This window comes from Hemitrygon akajei, chromosome 6 (assembly GCF_048418815.1).
Source record: "Hemitrygon akajei chromosome 6, sHemAka1.3, whole genome shotgun sequence".
Classification (NCBI taxonomy): domain Eukaryota; kingdom Metazoa; phylum Chordata; class Chondrichthyes; order Myliobatiformes; family Dasyatidae; genus Hemitrygon; species Hemitrygon akajei.
In genome coordinates this window covers 10,022,205-10,036,471 of record NC_133129.1, presented here as the reverse complement: position 1 = coordinate 10,036,471, position 14,267 = coordinate 10,022,205, and the positions used below count along the sequence as shown (strand labels likewise).

Sequence of the window (14,267 nt, the reverse complement as noted above, 5' to 3'; positions counted from 1 at the left end):
ATTTTATAATGTTATGCAGCCTCATGTGAGGCACTTTATCAAATACCTTCTGAAATATAAGTAAATCTCATCCACTCCTCTCAGTTGTCCACCCTGCATGTTACTTCCTCGAAGAATTCTAACAAATTAGTCAGGCAAGATTTCCCTTCACGCAATCGTTAGTCTCCAAGTACCTTGAAACTTCATCCTTAATAATAAGCTCCAACATTTTCCCTAAATTATAGGCGAACTGGCTTATTTCCTCTCTTGGGTCTTCCTCTCTTCTTAAAGAGTGGAATGACATTTGCAATTTTCCAGTCCTTTGGGACTATGTCAGAATCAAGTGATTCTTAAAAAATCACACTAATGCATCTCTTCAGCAACCTCTTTCAGGACTCTGGGATGTAGTCCATCTGATAAAGTGGATAAGGTGACTTATCCATCTTTACGACCTTTCAGTTTTCCTTGCACTTTTTCATAGAAACATAGAAAACCTACAACACAATACAGGCCCTTTGGCCCACAAAGTTGTGCCGAAAATGTCCCTACCTTAGAACTTACTACTAGGCTTACCCATAACCCTCTATTTTTCTAAGCTCCATGTACCTATCAAAAAGTCTCTTAAAAGACCCTATCGTATCTACCTCCACCACCGTAGCCAGCAGCCCATTCCATGCACTCATCACTCTCCGAGTAAAAAACTTACCCGACATCTCCTCTGTACCTACTCCCAGCACCTTAAACCCGTGTCCTCTTGTGGCAACCATTTCAGCCCTGGGAAAAAGCCTCTGACTATCCACACGATCAATGCCTCTCATCACCTTGCACACCTTTATCAGGCCACTCTCATCCTCTGTTGCTCCAAGGAGAAAAGGCTGTGTTCACTCAACCTGTTTTCATAAGGCATGCTCCCCAGTCCTGGCAACATTCTTGTAAATCTCCTCTGCACCCTTTCTATGGCTTCCACATCCTTCCTGTACTGAGCACAGTACTCCATGTGGGGTCTGACCAGGGTCCTATATAGCTGCAACATTACCTCTCAGCTCCTAAATTCAATTCCACAATTAATGAAGACCAATACACCATATGCCTTCTTAACCACAGAGTCAACTGTGCAGCTGCTTTGAGCGTTCTATAGACTCGGTCTCCAAGATCCCTCTGATCCTCCACACTGCCAAGAGTCTTACCATTAATACTATATTCTGCCATCATATTTGACCTACCAAAATGAACCATCTCACACTCATCTAGGTTGAACACCACCACTTCTCAGTCCAGTTTTGCATCCTATCAATGTCCCGCTGTAACCTCTGACAGCTCTCCACACTATCCAAAACACCTCCAACCTTTGTGTCATCAGCAAACTTACTAACCCATCCCTCCACTTCCTCAGCAAAGTCACTTACAAAAATCACCAAGAGTGGGGGTCCCAGAACAGATCCCTGAGGCACACCACTGGTCACCGACCTCCATGCAGAATATGACCCGTCTACAACCACTCTTTGCCTTCTGTGGGCAAGCCAGTTCTGGATCCACAAAGTAATGTCCCCTTGGATCCCATGCCTCCTTACTTTCTCAATAAGCCTTGCATGGGGTACCTTATCAAATGCCTTGCTGAGATCCATATACACTACATCTACTGCTCTTCCTTCATCAATGTGTTTAGTCACATTCTCAAAAAATTCAATCAGGCTTGTAAAGCACGACCTGTCCTTGACAAAGCCATGTAGACTATTCCTAATCATATTATACCTCTCCAAATGTTCATAAATCCTGCCTCTCACGATCTTCTCCATCAACTTACCAACCACTGATGTAAGACTCACTGGTCTATAATTTCCTGGGCTATCTCTACTCACTTTCTTGAATAAAGGAACAACATCCACAACCCTCCAATCCTCGGGAACCTCTCCCGTCCCCATTGATGATTCAAAGATCATCGCCAGAGGCTCAGCAATCTCCTCCCTTGCCTCCCACAGTAGCCTGGGTTACATCTCGTCCGGTCCCAGTGACTTATCCAACGTGCTTTCCAAAAGCTCCAGCACATCCTCTTTCTTGATGTCTATATGCTCAAGCTTTTTAGTCCGCTGCATGTCATCACTATAATCACTAAAATCCCTTTCCGTAGTGAATACTGAAGCAAGGTATTCATTAAGTACCTCACCTATTTCCTCCGATTCCATTCACACTTTCCCACTGTCACACTTGATAGATCCTATTCATTCACGATCCTATTCATTCTTATCCTCTTGCTCTTCACATACTTGTTGAATGCTTTGGGTTTTTCCTTAACCCTGCCTGCCAAGGCCTTCTCATGGCCCCTTCTGGCTCTCTTAATTTCCTTTTTAAGCTCTTTCCTGTTAGTCTTATAATCTTTTAGATCTCTAATACTACCTAGCTCTCTGAACCTTTTGTAAGCTTTTCTTTTCTTCTTGACTAGATTTATTACAACTTTTGTACACCACAGTTCCTGTACCCTACCATAACTTCCCTGTCTCACTGGAACATATCGATGCAGAACTCCACACTAATATCCCCTGAACATTTGCCACATTTCTTCCGTACTTTGTTCCCAATTTAAGCTTCCAATTTCCTGCCTGATAGCCTCATAATTCCCCTTACTCCAATTAAACGCTTTTCTAACTTGTCTGTTCCTACCTCTCTCCAATGCTGTTGTAAAGGAGATAGAATTATGATCACTATCTCCAAAATGCTCTCCCACTGAAAGATCTGACACCTGACCAGGTTCATTTCCCAATACCAAATCAAGTACAGCCTCTCCTCTTGCAGGCTGATCTACATATTGTGTCAAGAAACCTTCCTGAACACACCTAAAACTCCACCCCGTCTAAACCCCTTGCTCTAGGGAGATGTCAAATCGATATTTGGGAAATTAAAATCTCCTATCAAGATAACTCTGTTATTATTACACCTTTCCAGGATCTGTTTCCCTATCTGCTCCTCAATATTCCTGTTACTATTGGGCGGCCTATAAAAAACACCCAGTAAGGTTATTGACCCCTTCCTGTTCCTAACCTCCACCCACAGAGACTCTGCAGACAATCCCTCCATGACGTCTGCCTTTTCTGCAGCCATGACACTATCTCTGATCAACCGTGCCTCACCCCCACTTCTTTTGTCTTGTTCCCTGCCCTTTCTGAAACATCTAAGACCTGGCACCTGAAGTAACCATTCCTGTCCCTGAGCCATCCAACTCTCTGTAATGGCTACATTATAGATACAAGTACAACCTGAACACTTGGGTTGCACTTGGGATTTAAGTGCAACCCGTCCTTTTTGTACAGGTCTAAAAGCTCTGGTCCCAATGATCTAGAAATCTGAATCCCTGCCCCCTGCTCCAATCCCTCAGCCACACATTTATCCTCCACCTCATTCTATTCCAAGACTCACTGTCACGTGGCACAGGCAGTAATCCTGAGATCACTACAAACGTTTGTACCTTTGTGGTCCTGCTTCTCAACTTCCTTCCTAACTCCCTGTAGTCTTTTTTCAGGACCTCTTCCCTTTTCCTACCTATGTTATTGGTACCAACATGTACCACGACCTCTGGCTGTTCTCCCTCCCACTGCAGGATATCTTGGATGCGATCAGAAACATCCCAGACCCTGGCACCTGGGAGGCAAACTACCATCCGAGTTTCTTTCCTGCATCCACAGAATCACCTGTCTTGACTCCCTATAGAGTCCCCTATCACTGCTGCCATCCTCTTCCTTTCCCTACCCTTCTGAGCCACAGGGCTAGACTCTGTGCCAGAGGCACGGCCCCTGTTGCTTCCCCCAGGTAGGCTGTTGCCCCCCCCCCCCAACAGTACTCAAACAGGAGTACTTATTGTCGAGGTACAGCCACAGGGGTACTCTCTATTACCTGACTCTTCCCCTTCCCTCTTGTGACTGTGACCCACTTGTCTGTCTCCCGAGGCCCTGGTGTGACCACCTGCCTATAGCTCCTCTCTATCACCTCCTCGCTCTCCCTGACCAGACGAAGGTCATTAAGCTGCATCTCCAGTTCCCTAACCTGGTCCCTTAGGAGCTGCAGCTCGGCACACCGGGTGGAAATATGGTTGTCTGGAAGGCTGGAGACTCCAGGACCTCCCACATCTGACACCGAGCACAGAAAACCAGCCTCACACACATACTACTTCCTTTCCGCAATTAAGACAGGTAAACCTACCTCACCTCGTTACTACCTAAGCCCGTTGAGTCAAAGCCCTCTCACTCTGCTACCCGCTCCGAAAGCTGCATGCCAGATATAGCAAACACGAGGAAATCTGCAGATGCTGGAAATTCAAGCAACACACACAAAATGCTGGTGGAACGTAGCAGACCAGACGGCATCTATAGGAAGAAGGGTCTCGGCCCGATACGTCGACAGTGCTTCTTCCTATAGATGCTGCCTGGCCTGCTGTGTTCCACAGAATTTTGTGTGTGTCGCTGGACATAGTCTTTTTTAAAAACTTTTCCCTCTCTGCTGGCTGAAGTCACGTGCCTGCACAGTCTCGCCTCTCTTTTACCGAGTAGTAAAATGCCTTCGCTCCGGAAATCCTTAGCCATTCCACCTTCCTTTATAATAGCAATGGCACTCACTCCTGCTCTCTGACACTCACAGACCTCTGGCATATAGCAAATGTCTTCCACAGTATAGACTGAAGCAAGTACTTATTAAGTTCATCTGCCATTTCTTTGCCCCCCATTACTACCTCGGCAGCACCATTTTCCAATGGTCCAATATCAACTCTCACCTTTTTATAACTGAAAAACTTTTAGTATCCTGCTTTATATAATTGGCTAGTTTGCCCTCGTATTTCATCTTTTCTCCTCTTCTAGCTTTTTCAGTTGCCTTTTGTTGGATTTTTAAAACTTCCCAATCATTCAACTTCCCACTGACTTTTACTACCTTATATGCCCTGTCCTTGACTCTTCATCCTTCAGTCACGGTTGCCTACTCCTGCCGTTTGAGAACAACTTCTTCTGTGGGACATATCTACCTTACACCTTGAGAGCTATTCCCAGAAACTTCAACCACCTCTGTTCTCCCGTCATCCCAGCCAGTATTTTTTAAAAATTCATTTACGGGATGCAGGTGTCGCCAGCTAAGTTGGCAATTATTGCCCACCCCTAGTTGCCCTTGAGAAGGTGGTGATGATCTGCTTTCTTGAACCGCTGCAGTCCCTGAGGTGTCGGTACACCCACAGTGCTGTTAGGTAAGGAATTCCATGAAGCAACAATGAAGGAACAGCGATATGTTTCCAAGTTGGGATGGTGGGTGATTTGGAGGGGAATTTACAATTGGTGGTGTTCCCAGGTATCTGCTGTTCTCATCCTTCTAGATGGTAATGGTCGTGATTCTGGAAGGTGCTGCCTTAGGAACTTCGGTTTTTGTAGATAGTACACACTGCAACTGTTCGTCGACAGTGGAGGGATTGGATGCTTGTGGAAGGGGTACCAATCAAGTGGGCTTCCTTGTAGTGGATGGTGTGAAGCTTATTGAGTGTTCATGGAGCTGCACTCATCCAGGCGAGTGCTGAGTATTCCATTACACTCCTGATCTGAGCCTTGACTTTGGGGAGTCAGGTGAGTTGAACACCGCAGGACTCTTAGTTTCTGACCTGCTCTGGTAGCTACAGCGTTTATGTGGCTAGACCAGTTCAGTTACCATCCAATGGTAACTCCCAGGATGTTGACAGTAGGGGATTCAGTGTTGGTGATGCCATTGAATGTCAAGGGACGATGGTTAGAGCCTCTCTTGTTGGAGATGGTTATTGCCTGGCACTTGTGTGGCTCGAATGTTACTTGCCACTTGTCAGCCCAAGCCTGGATATTGTCCAGGTCCTGCTGCATTTTGGTATGAACTGCTCACTATCTGAGGAGTCACGAATGGTGCAGAACATTGTGCAGACATCGACAAATATACCCATTTCTGACCTTATGATGTAAGAAAAGTCATTGATGAAGCAGCAGAAGATGGTTGGTCATAGGACACTTCCTTGAAGAATTCCTACAGTGATGTTTTGAGGATCAGATGATTGACCTCCAACCACCACAACCATGTTTCTTTGTGTCAGGTATGATTCCAACCAGTGGAGGGTTTTCCTCCTCATTCCCATTGGCTCCATTTTAGCTAGGGCACCTTGATGCCATACTTGGTCAAATGTTGACTTGATGTCGAAGGCAATCACTCTCATCTCACCTCTGGTATTTAGCTCTTTGGTCCATGTTTGGACCAAGGAGGTGATGAGGTCTGAGCATCAAGGTTATTGCCGAATAGGTGATAGCACTGTTGATAACCCCTTCCATTACTTTGCTTATGATTGAGAGTAGGCTGATAGGGTAGTAATTGGCTGGGTTGGACTTGTCCTGCTTCTTGTGTACAGGACATACCTGGGTAATTTTCCACATTCTCTGGTATTCTCCTCCACTCCACCTGGGCAAGTTCCTCTCATATGCATCTGTAATTCCCTTTATTCCATTGCGATACTGATACATGTGACTTCTGCTTCTCCCTCTCAAATTGCAGTATGAATTCAATCATATTATAAACAAGATAAAATCTACAGATGCTGGAAATCTGAGCAGCACACAAAGTGCTGCAGGAACTCAACAGGCCAGGCAGCATCTCTGGAAAAATGTACAGTTGACACTTTGGGCCAAAACCCTTCGGTAGGACTGGAAATAAAAGCTGAGGAGAAGATTTGAAAGATGGGAGGAGGGAAGAGAGAAATGCCAGGCGAAGGTGAAACTTGGAGGGGGATGGATGAAGCAAAGAGCTGGGAAGTTAATTGGTGAAAGAGACAAGGCCATAGAAGAAAGAAAAAAATAGGGGGAGAAGAACCAGAGGGCAGCAATAGGCAGGCAATGAAATGAGGTGAGAGAGGAAAAAGGGGATAGGAAATGGTGAAGGGGGAGGCCATTACTGTAAATTTGAGAAATTGATATTCATACCATCAGGTTGGAGGCTACCTAAACGGAATATAAGGTGTTGTTCCTCCAACTTAAGTGTGGCCTTATACCGACAGTGGGAAGTGGAATTATCCCGCTTGTTCTGGCAGATGGGGCGTAGATGCTCGGCAAAGCACTCTCCCAATCTATATCGGGTATCATCAATCTACAAGAGGCCACACCACCAAACACTTCTTCTCCCCACCCCCCCCCCCCAACTTTCTGCTTTCTGCCGGGATCGCTCCCTCTCTCGACAATTCATCCCTCCCCACTGATCTCCTTCCTGGTACTTAGCCTTGCAAGTGGAACACCTGTCCCTACACCTCCTCCTTCACTATCATTCAGTGCCTCAAACAGTCCTTCTAGGTGAGCCTGCTGATGTCTGGTGTGGCATCTTGTATATCGGTGAGACCCGATGTAGATTGGGAGACCGCTTCGCCGAGCATCTACGCTCCATTCACCAGAACAAGTGGGGTCTCCCAGTGGCCACCCATTTTAATTCCACTTCCCATTCCCATTCTGATATGGTCATCCATGGCCTCCTCCACTGTCGGGATAAGGCCACACTTAGGTTGGAGGAACAACACCTTATATTCCGTTTGGATAGCCTCCAACCTGATGGCATGAACATCGATTTCTCAAACTTCCAGTAATGCCTACCCTATCCTCCCACCATTTCCCATCCCCCTTTCTCTCTCATGATATCTCCTTGTCCGCCCATTGCCTCCGTCTGGTATTCCTCTTCACACACCCCCCTTTTCCTTTCTTCTATGGCCTTCTGTCTCTTTCACCAATCAACTTCCTTGCTCTTTACTTCATCCCTCCCCTTCCAGGTTTCACCCATCACCTGGTGTTTCTCTCTCCCTCTCCCCACCTTTCAAATCTACTCCTCAACTTTTTTTCTCCAGTCCTGCCGTAGGGTTTCGGCCCAAAACGCTAACTGTAATTTTTTTCCATAGATGCTGCTTGGCCTGCTGAGTTCCTTCAATCATATTTATGATTACTGCCTCCTAAGGGTTCCTTTATGTTAAACTGACTAATAAAATCTGGATTATTATTACACCCAATCTAAGTTTTCCACGAGTAGCTTTACATACAAGTTTCTCTAAAAAGCTATCTCATAGGAATTCAATAAATTCCTTCTCTTGCGATCCGACACAAGCCTGATTTTCCCAATCCCCTTGCATATTGAAGTCCCCCATTACAATTGTGTCATTAGCCTTATTACATGCCCTTTCCGGCTCCTTTTGCAATCTCAGCCCCACATCTTGGACATCTACTATTTGGAGGCCTATATATGATTCCCGTAATGGTTTTTCAAACCCTTGCAGTTTCTTAACTCCACCTACAAAGATTCGACATTCTCTTACTTTATGTCACCTCTTTCTAAAGATGTAATTCCATCTCTTAACAATTATGTTTGCCTTATGAGTTTTTAATCAAAAGAGCATCAATAATTATTTTTGGATTATTATATCTACAACTTACTGATGATAACATACTGTGAGCTGTAGATATATAATTTTCATGCAAGGGGTTCATGAGACCTGAAAATTATTGCAAGGGTTCTTTCAGGGCAAAAAGGTTGAGGAAGGCTGGTTTAATGGCTCTAGGCCTGTATTCACTAGAATTCAGAAGAATGAGGGGTGACTTTATTGAAATCTATCAAATGGTGAAAGGCCTTGATAGAGTGGATGTGGAGAGGATGCTTCCTATGGTGGGAGAGTCTAAGACCAGAGGACACAGCCTCAGAATAGAGGGGGGTCCTTTTCAGTACAGAGACGAGGAGGAAGTTCTTTAGTCAGAGAGTGGGGAATCTTTGGAATCCTTTGCTACAGGTAGCTGTGGATGCCAAGTCTTTATGTATACTTAAGCCGAGGTTGATAGATTCTTGATTGGTCAGGGCATGAAGGGATACAGGGAGAAGGCAGGAGATTTGACTGAGAGGAAAATTGGATCAGCCTTAGTGAAATGGCAGAGCAGACTCGATGGGCCAAATGGCCTAATTCTGCTCCTGTATCTTATGGTAAAGCAGAATAAATAATTGTTACTCTGGATCCGATACAGCACCAAAAAAAAACACAATAAAATAAAAACCACCGTAATAATAATAACAAACACAATAAATATAAATGCATTGTGGTAAACTATGTATCCCTGTCTGGACACGCCCCTCTGCTGACTGCTTCTGTGGCTCCTCCCACAGACCCCTGTATAAAAGCGATTGGAGGCACTGCTCCTCCCTCAGTCTCCGAGATGCCGTGCTTCCTTTTGCTGCTAATAAAAGCCTATCGTTCACCTCCCGTCTCCGAGAGTTATTGATAGTGCATCATGCATAAGATAGCTTATTTAGATAGATAGATTGTTAACAAATGGTATTTGTTTCCTGGTACAGTTGGGGTGAGGCACGTGTCACTGGACATTGTGATCAATGCCCTTTCACCGTGCATTATCCATGGTGGTACAGGTTCAAGGGACAGAATGGCCTGGTCCTGCTCTCTATGCCTCAGCAACATGCAACAGCCCCACAACATCCTCTCTGGGAGTGGGAGGAGGAATGCAGTACATTGAGACGGCATCTCACAAAGCTCAGGAAATGTCTTCAGCAGTTTGAACCGGGCACGACTGTGTAAGCGCATGGAGGTCAGAGTGAGAACAGCGGGACGAGTTTCAAAGGAAGACAGATTTACAGAGATTTACACAGTGGGCATCAGAGTAGTGGGAGACAGAGTAGGAAGGCTTTAGCTCCTTGCAGCTACGGAGGATGAGAGGTGACCTGATAGATGTGTACAAGATAATGAGAGGCATTGATCATGTGGATAGTCCGAGGCTTTTTCCCAGGGCTGAAATGGCTAGCACGAGACAGCACAGGTTTAAGATGCTGGGGAGTAGGTACAGAGGAGATGTCAGGGGTAAGTTTTTTTTTAAAATACAGAGAGTGGTGAGTGCGTGGAATGGGTTGCCAGCGGTGGTGGTGGAGGCGGAAACGATAGAGTCTTTTAAAAGACTCCTGGATTGGTATGTTTAGCTTAGAAAAATAGAGGGCTATGGGTAAAGCCTAGGTAGTTCTGAGGTAGGGACATGTTTGGTACAGCTTTGTGGGCTGAAGGGCCTGTATTGTGCTCTATGTTTTCTCTGTTTCTATGTTTCTAAATTTCAAACTATCTCCAGATGTAGTCAGCAACTGTGGAGGTCACTCTGTGGAGAACATGATCCAGCTTTTGTGGCCAACAAAGAATTAATGCTTCTCGAGTCGTAGAAGACTACAGTATAGAAACAGGTTCTTTGGTCCATCTAGTCTGTGCCTGTCCCAACAACCTCCACCAGACCATAGTCCTCCATACCTTTCCCATCCATGTACCCATCCAAAATTCTCTTAAATGTTAAAATTGACACTGCATGCACCATTTCTGCTTGTAGCTTGTTCCATACTCTCACTATCCTCTGACTGAAGAAGTTTCCCTCCATGGTCCCCTCAAACATTTCTCCTTTCATCCTTAACCGGTGCCCTCTATTTCTAGTCTCACCCATTCTCAGCAGAAAAAGCTTGCTTGCATTTACCGTATCTATACCCCTCATAATTTTGTACATCTCTAACAAATCTCCCTCATTCTCCTATGCTCTAGGGAATAAAGTCCTAATCTGTTTAACCTTTCCCAATAACTCATGTCCTGGCAATATTCTTGTAAATGTTCTCTTTCACTCTTTTAATCTTATTGACTTCTCTCCTCTAGGTAGGCTGGTAACCAAAACTGCACACATATTTACATGGAATGTAGAACAGTTCAGCACAGAACATGACCTTCACCCCACCGTATTGTCGTAACATTTTAACCTACTCTAAGATCAACCTAACCCTTCCCACCTACTATTTTTCTATCATCCATGTGCCTATCCAAGTTAAATGCCCTTAATGTATGTACTACCACCCCGGTAGGGTGTTCCACACACCCACAACTCTGTGTGAAACACCTATCTCTGACTTTCCTCCAATCACCTTAAAATTATAGCCTCCAGTATACGCATCAGGTATAATATCCCTGGAATAAGTCCTGAAATTTGTTGTTTTGTGGCAGCCATGAAGTGCAATCAGAAATATAGATATAAAAAATTAAATTAAGTAGGTAGTGCAAAAAGAGAGCAAAATAAAGTGGGGCCATTTCCACCCAGGGAAAAAGCCTCTTACCATCTTGTACACCTCTATTAAGTCACTTCGCATCCTCCCTTGCTCTAAAGAGAAAAGCCCTAACTCACTCAATCTACCCCCATAAGACATGCTCTCTAATCCAGGCAGCATACTGGTAGATCTCCTCTGCACTCTCTCTAAAGCTTCCACATTCTTCCTATAATGAGGTGACCAGTAGCCCAAGTGACTCACTTTCATGGGCTCTTCCAGTACATTTATTATCACAGAATACATTATTATACAACCTTGGAATGTGCTTATTCTCAATATGCATCTCATGTTCTCAAAATTTATTGCTTTTTGTGTCTCCTGTTTTTTCTGTGAAAATGAATTTCAGTGTGTATAGGTGACTTTGATAATAAACTTACTTTGAACATTTTGAATTTTGAAGTGTGGCTAACCATTTATATAGAGCTGCAATATTAGCTCATGCTCTTGAACTCAATCCCTGACTACTGAAGGCCAACATACCATACACCTTCTTAACTACCATATGAACTTACCTGACAGCTTTGAGGGGTTGCTCTGTTCCTCCGCACTAGTAAGAATCCTGCAACTCACCCTGTATTTTGCCTTCAAGTCCAACCTTCCAAAGCGAATCACCTTGTTCTCTGGGTTGAACTCCATCTGCCACTTCTGCACCCAGCTCAATGTCCCGTTGTAATCTACGACAACTTTCTATGCTGTCCACAAACTTCTGCACTTGGATGCACTCCCAGAGTAGTTCCATAGTAGTCAGGATTGGCACAGACACAACTTCTGCTGCCAACACACTGTCTGTCCTGGTCCCACTGACACCTCCCAGTTTCTGCCCAGCTAACAGGATTCACTGGCTGCTCACCCTGGACTCATCACCAACAACCTATTTAAACCCAGTTCTCATACATAGTCATTGTTCTCTCACTGAACCAGCTGGCCTCTTCCTTTCACTCTTCCTTTTCTCTCTTGTTTCATGTCCCCTCGTGACTTGTTGTTTTGTGGTCTATTATCAAAGTTATCGCTGACCACAACATCGTCTCCACTGCTCTCCTTTTGGGTCAAGCCTCCTCTACATTTCCTGACACACTCAGGACATCTAGTCTTCGAAGGAAGGAGTGGAAGATGTCTGGGGGAACAGCTGACCTGCGTCACACACTATACCGTCAGAATGTACTGCACTCACCTGCTGCACAATGTCCAGGTCATGAGTTGAACACAGGACGTTTCTACCTGATACAGCAAGAGGCGGTACACAAACAGGCTGAGGGCCAGAGAGAAATCTCGTACAGCTATTCCTTAGGAAGCGTCCACATATTGTGGATGCTCTGAGAGATGACAGATGTTGTGTCATCTCCCGGGAGTCTGAACAACAGCCAGGCTCTGAATTATTAATTCCTGAATAATTTAACAGAATTGGAGAGGATGCAAAGGGGCAGAGAAACAGAGAACTGGCCATGGAAACAGGAAACAAGAGTCACAGTGACAAATAGATTAAAAAAACAGAGAAACTAAGGTGGAGAGAGGTGACAGAAAGAGAAAAGAAGTGGAGATAGAGAGAAAGAGAGTGAGGGGGAGAGAGAAAGAGATCGAGGGGGAGAGAGAAAGAGATCGAGGGGGAGAGAGAAAGAGTGAGAGGGAGAGTGAAAGAGAAAGAGGGAGAGTGAAAGAGAAAGAGAGTGAGAGTCAGGAAAAGAGCAAAGCAAGAGAAAGAGATAGTGAGAGGGAGAGAGAAAGAGGGAGAAGAGGGACAAAGAAGTGAGAGGGTGAGGATGGTAGAGGAAAACAGAAACGTGTGCATAAGAGGGAGAGAGAGAGAGAAAACAGGGATACTGAGACTGTTATCACAAAGGGCAGGGAAGATGCAAATATTATGTTAAAGGAGTAATGTGTGAAGTACTTGGCAAGATAAAGGTTGGAAGAGAATTAGCGCTGTATAAATCCCCAGGCCAGCTGGAATATACCCCAGTTAATTGTGGATGTTATTCCCAGGTTTTATAAATTTCCCTCCCAGCAGGAGTAATGGAGGAGGAGGAAGGGAGGAAGTGATTATAGGAGTCAGCATGACATTGTGGGCTGAATGGCCTATATTGTGCGGTACTGTCCTATATTCTATGATTATTACAGACCAGGAACAAGTTATTGGTGAGCTTTCCAAGGGATGGTATTACCTTCATCTGGAAGAATGGAGATGAATCAGGGAAGGTTGTGTCTGATCGAAAATTACATTTTTTTAGTGAGCTAGGATGAGGGGCAGTGCACTTGATACATGGATTACAGTGCGACTTGGGCTGGGAAGTAGAGTGTAATGGTTAAAGGAAGATTTTGTGAATGAAAAATCAATAGCTGGGGGTTTCAGTTTTGATATATACAATATATTAATTATTTGCATCTGAAAAGAAGTGGCATAACAGCATACTTTACAGATGACACAGAACTTGGGAGGGTGTTGAGGGATGTGGAGGAAGGAAGGTACCTCTGATTTACATCCACAAGAGAGGGACAGAGGGAGAGGGGAGAGGGAAAGGAAAGGGGGGAGAGGGAGAGAGAGCGAGAGACAGAGAAAGCGAGAGAGAGAGTGTGAGAGAGTGAGTGATAGAGAGAGAGTGAGAATGAGACAGAGAGAGAGAGATCTCCAAGAAGGGGAAGGAAAGATGGATAAGAAGGCAAAGACATAGAAGGGGGAGGGAGATGGAGAGAGGATACAGGGAGATAGAGAGACATATAGAAAGATGGAGACACAAATCAGCAGAATAAGTGTGAGGTGCTACATTTTGGTAGGAATAATCAAAATAGGACATACATGGTAAATGGTAGGGCATTGAGGAATACAGTAGAACAGAGTGATATAGGAATAATGGTGCATAGTTCCCTGAAGGTGGAATCTCATGTGGATAGGGTGGTGAAGAAAGCTTTTGGTATGCTGGCCTTTATAAATCAGAGCATTGAGTATAGGAGTTGGGATGTAATGTTAAAATTGTACAAGGCATTGGTAAGGCCGAATTTGGAGTATTGTGTACAGTTCTGGTCACCGAATTATAGGAAAGATGTCAACAAAATAGAGAGAGTACAGAGGAGGTTTACTAGAATGTTTCCTGGGTTTCAGCACCTAAGTTACAGAGAAAGGTTGAACAAGTTAGGTCTTTATTCTTTGGAGTGTAGAAGGTTGA

The 14,267-nt window shown here is 44.7% G+C and overlaps 1 protein-coding gene across 1 annotated transcript in view; it reads right to left on the bottom strand.

The window, feature by feature from the left end:
* The window catches only part of cplane1 (ciliogenesis and planar polarity effector 1), a 349,043-nt gene that overhangs the window by 76,815 nt on the left and 257,961 nt on the right, over positions 1-14,267 (bottom strand). The window lies entirely within an intron of this gene.